Raw genomic sequence first — 11,425 nt, 5'->3', positions numbered from 1 at the left:
GCCGAAATGACACAGCACTCGCAATTTTCACCCACGATACCGATTTCACCAGCGGGTGCGCGGAGGAGGCTTGTTAATGAGGAAGCCAATCGAAACCAAAACCAACATTGTACCGAGTTGCACCTACACCAAAGTGTTCGCTGTTGCTTTACCTGGTCCGTGCTCAACGGCCGCCCAAGTAAAGCTGTTGTGTGGGAAACACTGATATTAATATCAATCTGACAGGTGTTATGCCGAGTTTTGCCTGCCTGCCGAGAATTGCATGCACCTCCAAATAGGCTACTGCTTTTAAACACTATAATATTCTTTGTGGGGTCCATCAGTGGTGTTAAATGATTCTAAGTATATATTTTATGAACGTTTAGAGTCTTTAATATTTTAATACACTTAGAAGTACCATTAAATATATGGTAACTATATGTGGTGATAACACCGTTTGATCAATGAGCACAGCAAAGTGTCTGAAAAGGACCTAAAGAGGTGGATGCATAATTCGGCAGATAAAATTTTGTAGGCTACTTGCCGATATTTGCATCCACCTCTTTTCTATGCATAAATGACCGTTATCACCCGCAAAGTGCATGCAATTCTCGGCAGGCAGGCAGAATTCGGCATACCACCCCGAAACAAATAGTCTGGCCCCTCTGGCATATGCCAGAATTGCCAGGTGGCCAATCCGCCCCTGAAAAGTGTTTCAAAGGGTTTTTTGATCAGTCAAACGGTGAGTCTGCAGTGATCTTCAGTGTCTTGCTATAACTTGTACAGTATGCACATTTTCTTAACACACCCAAAACCAGCAGAATGATGTGTAATTTTTTTCAGAATTTTCTTGACTGTTGTAAGCATTTTAAGTGTAAATTGACAAAATTATCCAGGTCTGGCACATGTGATGTCACTACCTCAACTTGTGAGAAGGTGAGTTGAAGCAGCCTCTCACCAGTAGCTCAGTTGGTAAGTTACCAACTCTGGAGATCTGAAGTTCCAGGGTTCAAATCCTCATGTGACAGAGTCAGACCATAATGAGTCCAAATTCTGCATTTTATTTGGATCCCGTGACACTTATTTTTCTCTGCTAAAGTGTTTGTACAGCTAAAACTTTAAATCTTGGAAACAAAATGTTGCAGGTGGGTTGAACATTTCACTCAGTACACTGGAAAAAAAAAAATTCTGTTGAACTTACATAAAAATAATATGTACATCGGTCGCACATATTTATTTTTAGTCGAAATGATTAATTTCAACTTAGTATTCATATATGTAAAACTCTTATATGTAAAACCAACATGATTTGATTATGTTCATTCAAAGTTATTTGTAATGCAAACTTTGTGTATAAAGTCTGCATGCTGAAAGTACTTCTATACGCCGATTTCTTTTTAATCTTATCTACAGTTTTACTCCTGCAACATTTTCAGAACAAATGAGCCATACACAAAAACATTTCTTTTGAAACTGTATTGTAGTAAAATAGAGTTACTAACTATACTTCAATCAATTCAATGCAATGTATACACAAATAAATGCATACATATACAAACCATTCTCACATTAGAACAAAGCATCTTTTTCCATACATAGACACTTGGTAACCAAGTTATCAAGAGTGCATTGTAAACATTCTGCAACAACCTGAGGCAACACTGTTGGTCATTAAAACACCTTCTGAATGACATAAAACCAGCATCAATAGGGAATAATACAACAGCCAGATTAATGCAGAAATGTCTTGCAAAATTATGCAAAAAAGTGCACAATACATCAACTATATTTACAACCTCTCAACAAAAAAGACAAATGTAATGAAATCATTACACTCTGGTAAATGTAAATCCAGTGCTTGGAAAGTTAATGTGCTCCGTTAACTGCAAGGGTTCTCAAATTAAAGAGTAATAAAATTAAGGAGTAATTGCTTTCCCACCACTACTATATTTTCAGTTACGAATGTGCAAAAAAACAAAATCACCTCCACATTTTAATATAGGGGAAACTGTTGGGAGCTCTGACACATCTGACAAAGCTGACATAAAATCAGATATATTTTGCCACACATGGCCCTGAGAGAAATAATCTGCTGAAAAAAAATACCCTACACTTGCAGTAAACAAATCCATACATAAAGGCAGTGTAAGTGAGTTGCATAAGTGTCAAAAGTCCAGTCCAATGAAAAAAAAGCAAGGGTCCATGTTCCAAGAAGAAAGGGAAACCGTTGTATCCAGGTTGCCTAAAACGTCAACGGCTCACTTATAGTTTGTTTTTGAGTCCCTGGGCTTTCTTTGACAGTGTGTTGCCGTCCAGCTCCATCACAACATTCTGGAGCGCTTTGAAAGAGTACTTAAGTTCAGGAGGGTAGCAGCAGCTAAGGCAACGTTGTCCATATCATGCAGTACCAGTGTAGTGGCATTTAACATATTCCCACCATGGTCTCGTCAATGGCACCTTGGTTCAGGTCTTTGTCTTCTGTCTGCAGAATGTACAGTCACAAAAGAAGCCATATGAGAGGAAATAAAAAAATCACTTAAACCTTAAGCCTATTATGCACTGAAAACATCACACTATCTGCATTAACTGATAGAAATTGTTTATTTACCTTAGCAGCAAAAGGGTACCAGGTGTTGTGTTAAGTGAACAGATTGCTATTATAAGTTTATCTTAAAAAAATGTTTTGCTCCTGTTTGGAGTTTTTTATGTCTTAACAGTCTCCAGTTACTGAAGTCTTGTGTTGTTGTTTTTTTTTTTATCACTTTTACCCATTTAAGAGTTTCCATAGGTATGTAGTTGCACAATATACCAACAGTCTACATTAGCATTCATGAACTTTGACATGGGAACAGCTTGGCATTAGGAAATGTAGCCAGTACCAAAGCAATACTAATGTTTCGTATAGAGTTCACTGTATTTTATGCAACTACACGGGATCTGTCAGTGAATGTTTGTAACATTATCAGTTAATCTATTATTTTCTCAGACTTTGCTTGGGTATATATATTTGGTGACAAATTTTAACATTTTGAAGAGAAACAGTTGTAATCTGTTACTTTTAGAGCTGGACAATTCATCAAAAAGTAATTCAAACCGAATTTCAGATTATTCAGATAATTTCACTTTCAATTAAATTTAATGCCAACTTCACGGTCATATGTATGAAGGATATAATGGAAAATCAGTATGGGTTTTAGAAAATAATTATTTACCATTAAGAGTCCCCACCCCTCTCCATGGCCTCACATAGTGAAAATACCTGCTACACACCCTGGACCGACTGGTAGTGGTGACTGCTTCCTTCCTACTGTTAACTGACCATTTTGCCCTTTTCTCAGCATCGGTTTGAGTGAGAACTTAAACACAGAGACTGAGCAAAACTCCATACAGCTGACAGCACTCCTCATAAGCCACACTGCTTTTCTTCATTTTAGTAGCCAACAGGCTAAGCTAGCTCGCTTTCTGAAAATACTGAAGTGATCAGATTGATGAAAACACTGCATACAAAAAGAACAGTAAATACTAACAGTACTTACAAAGTTAACTGTGAAAGTGGCTAAAATAAGCATGACACTGCACTGTAAGATTGATGGTGGCATTAATGGTATTGCAGAGGTGACGTCAATCTAAAAAGTACTGAACCATAATAATTATACTCCGTGTATTCTCTCGCTTTTTTCCCCCGGGTCCTCATTGAGATACACACAGCCCCTTGAGTATGCATTCCCGCCAAACATCAAATGTTATCATCCTAAATCAGGGGGAATAAGCAGAACAAGTCATGGAGTTGAGAGTCCTTAAAAATGTCAACATATACACAATATTTCTTTTGTACCTTCATTACCAAACATAACCAAAATACTGAATTAATGTTAAAACAAAACTACAGACAGAATTAGTAACATTTGTGGTCTGTGACAACAAATACTGCACCCTATAACCTTCAAGACAGCAGGATTAATTACAGGAGTGTATTAGACTGCATTAGTTTTTACTAAAGACTGCAGCAAGAAAATACCCAGGATCTTTTGAAAGTCTTGACAATCTAGTTTAAACATGTCCAGTGTTTCCCACAGAATGACAGTGCAGTCGGTGTTGACTACCAGCTACAACATTGCTAGCCTCGAAAATCCAGCTGCATTCTAATATTAACTTGGCTCTCCTTATTAGCTAGGCCCCTTACATGCTTGCTAATAACTTTTTTTAAACTGGGTCTTTCGACATTAACAGTGTTGTGTTGGACAGATTTGTGCAGCGGTGTTCATGAGGGAGAGAGAGCGAGAAAGTAAGGGACAGGGGAGTGAGAGAGAGGGAGGAGTGAGAGGAAGTGCTGCCCGAATGTGCTATGGCACTCTGCAATCAAATACGATTTTAAATAGGCCTAATAAAAAATAAATCAATATGTGGCGGTCAGCATTGATATTGTGGTGGGCCACCACAAATAAATGAACATGTAGGAAACACTGTATATTACTCACCATTTACCACATGGCCTATGGTACAAAGCGGAGATCTCAACTGGAGGAACACCAAATACCTATCCAGAAAAAGATATATACATATTATTTCTACTAGCTGGTGAAGCATCCTGTTTGTGACAGCGTATCCAAGTTTAAAATTAAAATGATAAGGTATTTGAGTAATACTCTGCATTCATCACAATACTTAACAAATATAAAACATTTGAAATCAATAAACTTTATTTGAGATTACTTTTATTGCCAATTTAAATCTCAGGCAGCACATCAAAGATTTAATTCCAACAGAAAATGTTGTAAAAATATTAAGGATAAAGTAAGAATCGCTCTAATCAGAGTAACATTAATGCACCTCCTCTACATGGAGTTACTGGAGATAAAGATACTGAGGACGTTGGAGGAATATCTATGTATTGTAAATAAGTGCTGATGTGATGAGCAGTTTACCTTTCACTAAGCTAAATTAAGAAAGCACAGAACATTCACTTTACTGACTTTATCAAGTGCTGCTTTCTAATTTGTAAGCACAGAGCATGTGCACTGTCATAAAAAATCTGCAGTTACACTTTAGCCTGGACTAGCCTAACATAACCTTATAAAGAATAAGTTAAGAATGCGGTCAAAGTTAAGTCTGAACTTTTAACATTAACGTTACATTTCTAGAATGATGCTTAACATTACTGATAAGTATGACATTAAGCACATGTTGAATTTCATTGTGCAGCAGTCTGCAGACTAAGACTACATTAAGCTAACTGTTACCCCCTTTGTTCTTAATAGTCCTCTGCAGGTCAATGATTACGTAGACTAATCATGTGCCGTACACTTTTCGCCTTTCACCACACGTCAACTCCTCTGTTGGTGAGAGCCAGACGAGCATGTTTGTGTGTTCATTCTCTGGGGGAATACCTATTGGACTATCTATTCTTTGATGTCTTTTGGACCAATAGTATTTGAGAAAAGTGGGCGAAAGAACCTCCTCCGCCTGTGCTTGGATGCTCAGACGTTAACGGTATTCCGTACAGAGCGCATACCTTGATTTCAACTGCCCAAATTGACTTTAAACGGATCATTTTTGAGCCGTTTGTTTTAACGGAAGAGTATACTATTGAAATCTGTAAGAAAGATGAGTACATTTATTTTTGTTAAAACCTAGGTTAATTAGGCTAACTTTACTGGTTAATAAGCTAGACGACCATGCGAGTTAGGCATGATTGTGTCATGATATTAATTAAGGCACGTGAGTTAAGCATGAACCATGTGAAACGTTAGTCAACAACGTTACCATATCTTTCTGAAGAACAAGAAGTAGGGGAAACAATTTGCATTTGTTTAAAAAAATTTAATAATTGAGAGTAACTAATGTGCAAACCATGAACTTAAAAATTAAATGATTAGGATACTAACTTCCGTGTTTGAGCGCGCGTGAGTGTTGTAACACGTGTGTGCACACCATTTACAACTATTTACAACACTAAACTGATTAAAAATTACAACTAGAAATTTTCCGTATATCAGCAGTAGGATGGGTTCATTTTGTGTGTGCACTATTTAAAACTATTTACACACTGTGTGTGTTTTTGTGGACAGACAACATTTATGACAAAGCCACTCTGTCTGGCACTTCCTCTACCCCAGCGCACTCGAAGTGGAACCACAGTTGGCAAAGGTCACACCCATTCATCAATGGCCCCATCTCCTGAGCCAGGTGGGACCACTCTACTGCAGACAGCGCAGTGTACCCCATCTTCCTCAGTTGGAGGTGGTGCCTGTTTCTTCTACCTTTTGGCCTCCTGTGCTTGTCTTTTTTCCTCCTTCATTGCCATATCTTCCTTGCGCTCTCTTCTTTTCTTCCTTCTCTTTCTCCTCTGCTTCTTTCCGCTCCAGCAGGTGAACGTACTCCTCACTGGTGATGACACGGGCTGGCAGCGGAAGGCGACGCCTTACCTTCTCTTTCCTGTCCAAGGCTGGGCTCATGTGTACATTAGCCAGACTTTCTGGAATGACTCCTGCTGCCACCAGGTAATTTTGTGGACTGATCATTTTAAGTGGGGCAAGGTGTTGGAGCACGGCGTGGCTGAGGGAGTGACTGCAGATGGGAGCACTCTCACCACCTAAGTAAGTAAAGCATATTTAAAACTCATTAGCATACCACAAAGAAACGCAAGTAACTTAGAGGATAAATTGTATTAATGTTAAAATTACCTGGGTTGTGTCCACAGCCCCCCTGGACAGAGGAAAGATGCCTGCCTTGTGGAACCCAGCCTTAATATTTTGGGCAGTGACAGCAGTGGGGTAGACATTCCTCAGCAGAGAAGAAAACTGTTTCTTCCCGACCACTAGATCCCCTCGCACTAGACCCATCCTGGAAGCCATGGTGGAGAAAGCGGTCTTGAGGGGATTAAAGACAGCAATATCCAGGGGCTGGAGGATGTGTGGTGTGGGCAGGTAGGCAGAGAATTTCGATTTCTTTTTCCCTGCAGTACATTATTGCATTTTTTGGGACATGTCTCGTGTTGGTCCATGATTAGAATGAGAGGTCTGTCCTCCGGAGCATACTACACAAAATGCCAGAGCCATTTGAGGAATAGCTCGGAGTCCATGTACCCCTTCTCCTGGATCCCATAGAAGGTGTTGGGAGGCCCATCCAGCCTATAGGCATTACTTGGGAGGCAGCCAGGGTAGATGATGAAGGGTGGAATGCTTTCCCCGGCTACACTCACGCAGCAGTGCACTGTAATGTGCTCCCTGGTGGTCTGCTGCTGCTGGTAGACATGCTTCCTCCCAGTCTGGCAGAGCACCTTCTCCCTGGACCTAGGCTCGTCTCCAAAGCCAGTTTCGTCACAGTTGAAGACTAGATGGGGCTTGTCCTACAAACTGTGACGGATGAATAAGGCTTCGTAGAGATCAAAGAAGCCTCCAATGGCTTCTGGAGTTGCACCGTGAACTCTGGCTCTGTCCAGGGAATCTGCTGTCCGGGAGGTTAGTTCTGGATGGCGGGCCTTAAATCTGGACCACCAGACATCACTCGGCCCCTCCTCCAGATTAACAGTTGTGCTGTCAGCTCTGTCACTCTTTAATAATGCCACTAGCCAGTACTTTAACCAGAGATCTGGTGACTGGGAAGCTGTGATCCGCCATCCAAAATATAAATGAAATCAGTGCTTCTTCTGCAGGTGTCAGGGCCAAATTAGGATGAGGGTTGTGTGTCTATTTTTTCTTTTTGTAGTCCTGCAGGGTGGTATGCCATACTTTTTGGACGTCTGCCTCAAGCTTGCTCCTGCTCTCACTTCCTCAACTGCCTTTTCCAGCACCTCGTACCGCTTTTTCATCCCTGACATTTTCTTACTTTCCCTTGTCTTGCTTTTCTTATTTTCCTTTGAAATGAAAATACGGTATGTTACACCTAAAACTGAATAAAAATGTATAAACAATCATTTGATGTACGACATTTTATTAAGTTAAATAACATTAAGTTGTGTGAAGATCCTATCATTGTTTAACAGTATCATAATTTTCAATCAATTCAGTTATAGTTCATTGTTGATTTATTAAAGAATTATTTTAAATGTTAAAATATTATAAATATAATCACCACAGCAGGCAGGCGCATGAAACACCGTCTGTGTTGACAGACGTGTTGCGTCTCTGCTGCCTGTCTCAGTGCGAGAGTGGCGCCAAGCGGCCATTGTCCGGAATTGACGTTTAAAAATTCCCATTTCAACGCAGTTACTCAACAAAAGGTAATATATTTATTGACTTGTGATAACATAATCATTTCATAAAGACTATTACGGTGAGAAGCATTAGTCCAATTGAAATGAACATTTTCACTGCTGTAGTTATCTCCCCACCTAAAGCTAATATCTAGGCTGCAGCTTGCCCACCCACCATTTGCAGGCGCGCCTAGCAAACTTACTGAAATCTCTCTGGAACAAACGGTGGGGTTCTCTTTCTTGGTCAGGGATAAAAGGGAGAAATGATGATGACACAGTTTATGTATAACCTGGAAGTATTTATTCAGCGATCGGCAGGAAAAGGTCATCTGTTCAGAATATCGCTGTGTAAGGAACATGGTTAGTCTACGTTACATGAATGTTCAAACTATAAGAGCACACACACTGCACATTGTGTGATTTATTAATACACTTAATACAAGTCACCCTCATTAGCATAGCTAACGAGTGGTAACATTAAACTCTACTCAGTCAAAATGATATGCCTAACTACGTCTGTTTCTGACCAACATATGACAGTTGTATTACCTTTACTCTGAAGCAGTCCAGCCAGATGAATTCAACCGGCCGAAACGAAAAAAAGGCGCCCTCGGTAACGTTTCCAGTCAAAGAGCTGCTTCTAGTGGGCGGAGTTTCCAGGCAAAACATGACAACTTCCTTTGCGCTTAACATGACTGAGACTTAAAAATTAAACATCCCTCAAGATTACAATAATTCTACATGACTGACACACCTATCCCCCTCGCTCAGAAACACTTTGCTCTGTTTGACTGTCTCTCTGCTCCAGGATGTTTAATTCCCTCTGTAAGCTGCACTTTATCAGAGGTGCTGAAGTGAATATGTGGTGATGTTTGTCTGATCACAGGTGTTTTCAGTTTTGGTTTTCTACCTCTGAAAAGCAGTGAGCTCGTCCCAGACCGAGTGCCTCTGTCAGACGGTCTAAAGAGGGTAGCAGCCTACCACCATATCAGCAGAGCAATAACACAGGGTAATGCACAGCAGTGGGACAGGATCTTGTAATCTCTCAAGTTATTTGGCAAGTGTCAGAACACAGATAAGTGAGATATTTTTAATGTGCAGAAAAGCTGCTGAAACATAGGAGCTATTAAAGGTGTTTTCACAGGTTTATAACTGAATTAAAATGAGTCATTCATTGAGGTGAAAAGGAGCCACGTGCACATTTAAAGACTTTAGGTTATGTCATACCTGCATGTGTGTTGACTCAGGGATGAAATAAAATGAGAAACATTTGACAGCAATACAGAATGCTGACAGCCTTACAGCACTATATTTTGAATTGTAGTTTCCTTTTATATAAAGGACATTTCCTTGATGAATTGGTGCAGAAAAAATTCACCAGAATGCAGGAAATTTAGTGTTTTAAGTCTTCTGGGGGGGACCCCTAACTATTTGGTCAATTACCCCCCCCCCACTAAGCCTATTAAAATGTTCTCGTCACGGCCCCACTATTTGTGCAGTGTCAAGTCTCATGGGCCAAGTTTTGTCAAACCCCTGATCTAAGCCCTTAAAAGCAAGGATGGTGTATTTGTGAGGGATGTCCAACCAGGCCAATTTGTCCCAGTCCAGCCCTGACCATGGCAATCTACCCCAGTAAGAGGCGGACCACCGTCGTGATACTGAAACCCCAGGGTAAACCCCGAAGTTGCTGGATAAGCTCAAATCCTGCTTAGTACAGGCCTGTGCGCTATATGAGGAGTGCGATGAGAAGTGAATTGGCACTACATAACTGAAGAGTCATACAAATTAACAGTAACATTTGAAACACATTGCTCTTTATTACTACATGAAAGATATTCATTCATCCATCAGGGGATGCGTTAGTAAGTCATGATATTTATTTGTTGCACAGATCACTGCCACAGCAATAAGTTCTCATTTCACACAGTCAATTGTTTTCATGCAACCCTTGGAGCTGGCTGTGAAAACATGGAAAGAGCGGAAGATTAGGAGATTGTTGTTTTCCTAATGGAAAGACTTCACTTTCTTGGGACAGTATCTTTTTACTGCAGCTCATGCCCAGTTAAGACTAAAGTAGGCTACTTACGGGCACATAAATAGTAGAGTGGGCAGGTTGCCACTTTGTACACTCCTGTAAGCCTCCACAGTAACACTTCAAGGCTTCATGGGGGGACAAAACCACACATCTTTGTCACCTTCCTAATGAAACTAACTGCAATATAATTTTTAAATTTAGGTAATAAAGACTGCATGTTGGCAGGTTAACTCACTCTGGCTGACAGCCAACAATACAAACGGCAAGAATCACAATCTTCATGTTTTCACGCCTCTGCACACAAGTCTGTAAAAAATAAATATACACACAGCCTTGCGAAAGTATTCGGCCCCCTTGAACTTTTGCCACATTGCAGGCTTCAAACATAAAGATAAAACTGTAAATTTTTGTGAATAACCAACAAGTGTGACACAATCATGAAGTGGAATGAAATTTATTGGATATTTCAAACTTTAATAAAAACTTAAATTGGGCATGCAAAATTATTCAGCCCCCTTACGTTAATACTTTGTAGCGCCAGCTTTTGCTGCGATTACAGCTGTAAGTCGCTTGGGGTACGTCTATCAGTTTTGCACATCGAGAGACTGAAATTTTTGCCCATTCCACCTTGCAAAACAGCTTGAGCTCAGTGAGGTTGGATGGAGAGCATTTGTGAACAGCAGTTTTCAGTTCTTTCCACAGATTGAGGTCTGGACTTTGCCATTCTAACACCTGGATATGTTTGTGAACCATTCCAGTGTAGATTTTGCTTTATGTTTTGGATCATTGTCTTGTTGGAAGACAAATCTCTGTCCCAGTCTCAGGTCTTTTGCAGACTCCATCAGGTTTTCTTCCAGAATGGTCCTGTATTTGGCTCCATCCATCCTCCCATCAATTTTAACCATCTTCCCTGTCCCTGCTGAAGAAAAGCAGGCCCAAACCATGATGCTGCCACCACCATGTTTGACAGTGGGGATGGTGTGTTCAGGGTGATGAGCTGTGTTGCTTTTACGCCAAACATACGTTTTGCATTGTTGCCAAAAAGTTCGATTTTGGTTTCATCTGACCAGAGCACCTTCTTCCACATGTTTGGTGTGTCTCCCAGGTGGCTTGTGGCAAACTTTAAACAAGACTTTTTATGGATATCTTTAAGAAATGGCTTTCTTCTTGCCACTCTTCCATAAAGGCCAGATTTGTGCAGTATACGACTGATTGTT

The 11,425-nt window shown here is 40.3% G+C and overlaps 2 long non-coding RNA genes across 2 annotated transcripts in view; both read right to left on the bottom strand.

Annotated features, from left to right (window-relative positions):
* Positions 1–1,307: 1,307 nt before the first annotated feature.
* LOC123983421 lies at positions 1,308–8,405 on the bottom strand. Its single transcript, XR_006828187.1, has 5 exons — positions 8,377–8,405; positions 6,663–7,834; positions 6,240–6,571; positions 4,458–4,516; positions 1,308–2,461 (listed from the first exon to the last, which is right to left on the bottom strand). It is a non-coding gene; the product is annotated as an uncharacterized LOC123983421 (long non-coding RNA).
* Positions 8,406–9,475: 1,070 nt separating this feature from the next.
* Positions 9,476–11,425, bottom strand: part of LOC123983419 — a 7,058-nt gene continuing 5,108 nt past the window's right edge. The window contains exons 3-5 of the long non-coding RNA XR_006828186.1: positions 10,444–10,514; positions 10,260–10,333; positions 9,476–10,131 (exon numbers count right to left, since the gene is read on the bottom strand). This is a non-coding gene — a long non-coding RNA (uncharacterized LOC123983419). The remainder of the gene's footprint in view (positions 10,132–10,259; positions 10,334–10,443; positions 10,515–11,425) is intronic.

Source organism: Micropterus dolomieu, linkage group LG14 (assembly GCF_021292245.1).
Source record: "Micropterus dolomieu isolate WLL.071019.BEF.003 ecotype Adirondacks linkage group LG14, ASM2129224v1, whole genome shotgun sequence".
NCBI lineage: Eukaryota > Metazoa > Chordata > Actinopteri > Centrarchiformes > Centrarchidae > Micropterus > Micropterus dolomieu.
This window is presented reverse-complemented; position numbering and strand designations above follow the sequence as displayed.